This window comes from Rhincodon typus, chromosome 18, assembly GCF_021869965.1.
Source record: "Rhincodon typus isolate 14 chromosome 18, sRhiTyp1.1, whole genome shotgun sequence".
In the NCBI taxonomy this organism is placed as follows: domain Eukaryota; kingdom Metazoa; phylum Chordata; class Chondrichthyes; order Orectolobiformes; family Rhincodontidae; genus Rhincodon; species Rhincodon typus.
Window position 1 is genome coordinate 35,881,657 of NC_063349.1, and position 3,359 is coordinate 35,885,015.

The following is a 3,359-nucleotide window of genomic DNA, read 5'->3' on the forward strand; positions in this document are numbered from 1 at the left end:
GCGCTAACACCTCAGCTCAGCTCAGCTCAGCCCAGCCCAGACCAGCGCGCTAACACCTCAGCTCAGCCCAAATTGCTAGGGAAAGTCAGGAGGTCTGGCCACATCCATGGGGAAAAACGCATAGTTAACATTTCCAGTCTGAGCACACGTTATCAGAATTTAATAGCGGAAAAGTGCCGATAACCAGATATTTATGCCGAAGTCAACGTGGGGGTAGGAGGAAGAGGTCAGCAGATAGGTGAAGACCAATCTCAGAGAGAGAGAGATATGAAAGGGTCAGGTAAACAAGGAGATAATGGATAGCAGGCCAGTACAAAAGAAAAGCTGTATATATGATAGTGAAGAGTGCGATAATGGAGATAGCAAGAACTGTAGATGCTGGAGTCAGAGATAACACGGTGTGGAGCTGGAAGAACACTGCAGGCCAGGCAGCAACAGAGGAGCAGGAAAGTTGACATTTCGGTCAGGACCCTTCAGAAATGGGGAAGGGAGCTGGGAAATAAATAGAGGGAGGAGGGAAGGGGAAAGGGAAAGGTAGATGGGATAGTAATAACTGAGTGCAGGTAGAGAGTGGTGGGGATTGGTCAGTGGGATGGGATGGGATGGGATGGGAGGAGTGGATAGGTGGGGAAGAGTTGGACAAGTTGTGTTAGGTCAAGGAGGCTGGGATAAGAGGGAGGGTTGGATGTGGGGAGATTTTAAAACTGGTGAATTCCATATTTAGGCCATTGGACTGTAGGCTCCCAAGGCAGAATATGAGGTGCTGCTCTTCCAGTTTGTGTGTGGTGTCATTGTGGTACTGGACAAAGCCCAGGACATGTCACCCAGGGAATGGGAGGGGGACTTAAAATGGTCAGCAACCAGAAGGTGTCGATTATTGCGTACAGAACGCAGATGCTCAATGAAACAGTCCCGAAGTCTGCGCTTGATCTCACAGATATAGAGGAGGCCACATCAGGAGCAACGGATACAGTAGACCAGGTTGGAGGATGTACAGGTGAACCCGAATTGGATATGAAAGGTTAACTTTGGGCCTTGAACAGAGATGAGGGGGGGAGGTGTGGAGGGAGGTGTAGCACTTCCTGTGGTTGCAGGGAAAGGTGCCGGGTGTGTGGAGCGAATGAGGAAGTCATGGAGTGAGCAGTCCCTACGATAGGAGTGGGGAGCGAAATATCTCTTTGGTCATCGGGTTGGATTGTAGTTGGCGGAAGTGGCGGAGATTGATGCGCTGGGTGTGGAGGTTGGTGGGGTTGTACGTGAGGACTCGCGGGATTCCGTCTTTATTTTCCTTGGGGGGGGTGAGGGCAGAAGTGTGGGAAATGCAAGAAATGTGGTTGAGGGCATTTTTGATCACTGGAGGGGGAAGTTGCGGACCTTGAAATAGGAGGACATCTGGGATGTCTGGGAGTGGAACGCTCCATCTTGGGAGCAGATCGGGTGGAGGCGGAGGAATTGGGGGTAAGGGATCACATTCTTGCAGGAGGGTGGGTGATGAGGTGTAGTCCAGGTAGCTATGGGAGTCAGTGGGTTTGAAATAGATGTCAGAGGAAGAGATATGAAAGGGTAGGTAAATAAGGAGGTTATGGATAGCAGGCTGAATGCAACAAATGTAATGTGATAATGGGCATAGGAGTACCTGGTAATGGGTGACTGTGCTAAAAGCAACCGATGTCATAACAAGACCAGGTGTGGGGTGGATAAAAAATATGGAAGGCTGGAATCGGACTCTAAAGTTCTAAAAGCTCCAGTGTCCCCAAGCATAAAAGGTTGCTCTTTGAGCTTGCACCGAGACTCAGTGGAACACTTCAGTATACCTGCAACAGAAATGCTGGTGTGGAAACAAAGTGATGTGTTGCAGTGGCAGGAAACTGGAAGTTCATGGTCATTTTTGGGACAGACATTTTGCAGTCTGCACAGCTAACCCATTTTCTCTTTCTGACCTCTTCATTATCACTTATTCAGCTTGACTTCTGACCTGGCCTGCTATCTCTAACCTCCCTGTTGCATACCCCTTTCATATCCCTCCCTCTATGGGCTCCATCTCCACCTATCCGCTCAGCTTCCATCACCCACTTTGGGTTCAACATGAATACCATTTTTTTCTTTGCTACTAACAGTTCTGATGAAGTGTCACTGGACTCGACACATCAACTTTGCTTTCTTCCCACAGATGCTTCCGGACCTGCTGCGTTTCTCCAGCAATCTGTGTTTACATTTCAGATCTCCAGCTGTTCTTTGTTTTATCCTTATCTTTTCAGCCTTATCTTTTCCATTGATGTGCTGGGTTCTTCCATCATTGAGGATGGGGATATTTGAGGAGCCTCCTCCTCCAGTGAGTTGTTTAATCATCCACCATTCAAGACTGGATGTGGCAGGACTGCAAAGCTTAGATCTGATCTGATGGTTGTGGGATCCTTAGGTCTGTCTATCACTTGCTGCTTATGTTGTTTGGCATGTAAGTCATCCTGTTTGGTGGCTTCACCAGATTGACACCTTACCTTCAGATATGCCTGATGCTGTTCCTGGCTTGTCCTCCTGAACTCTCCATTGAACCAGGGTTGATCCCCTGGCTTGATTGTAATGGTTGAGTGGGGCATATGCCAGGCCATGAGGTTACAGATTGTGCTGGAGTCCAATTCTGCTGCTGTTGATGGCACCTCATAGACGCCCAGTCATGAGTTGCTAGATCTGTGCGAAGTCTGTCCCATTTAGCACAGTGATAGTGCCACACAACATGATGGAGGTCATTCTCAATGTCAAGGCAGGACGTCATCTCCACAAGCTTTTTTTCTGATGAAGGGTCTAGGCCCAAAACGTCAGCCTCTCTGCTCCTATGATGCTGCTTGGCCTGCTGTGTTCATCCAGCCCTGCACCTTGTTGTCTCGGATTCTCCAGCATCTGCAGTTCCTACTATCTCTGATTCAATTTTAACCCCACTGCGAAGCCTCTTCTAAGGATGCCTAACCTGAAGAAGTTACCCTCCTCCCTCCGGACAAACCTCAAGGGATCTCTCTCCCACTGCAACTCTCTCGTAATCTCTTCGGCCCTGAAACTGCTCGACCACGTCCTGAAGCAAACCAGGTACTACAGCCACATCACCTTCCTTAGCACCTGCCTACGGAACCAGATCATCCCCAATGGACTACAATCCACATTCAAGCCTTCCCAATTTGGCCACAACCGTGATAATATCTACACTCATGGTATTGAGATCCTTCAGAAGCGTTTCTCCCTGCGACTCCTGAAACACACACTTGCAGCAATGCGCCGGCATCTCCAGGCAAAGCTTTTCTGATGAAGGGTCTAGGCCCGAAACGTCAGCCTCTCTGCTCCTATGATGCTGCTTGGCCTGCTGTGTT

The 3,359-nt window shown here is 49.1% G+C and overlaps 1 protein-coding gene across 1 annotated transcript in view; it reads right to left on the minus strand.

Annotated features, from left to right (window-relative positions):
- Window positions 1–3,359, minus strand: part of helb (helicase (DNA) B) — a 30,805-nt gene that overhangs the window by 23,786 nt on the left and 3,660 nt on the right. The window lies entirely within an intron of this gene.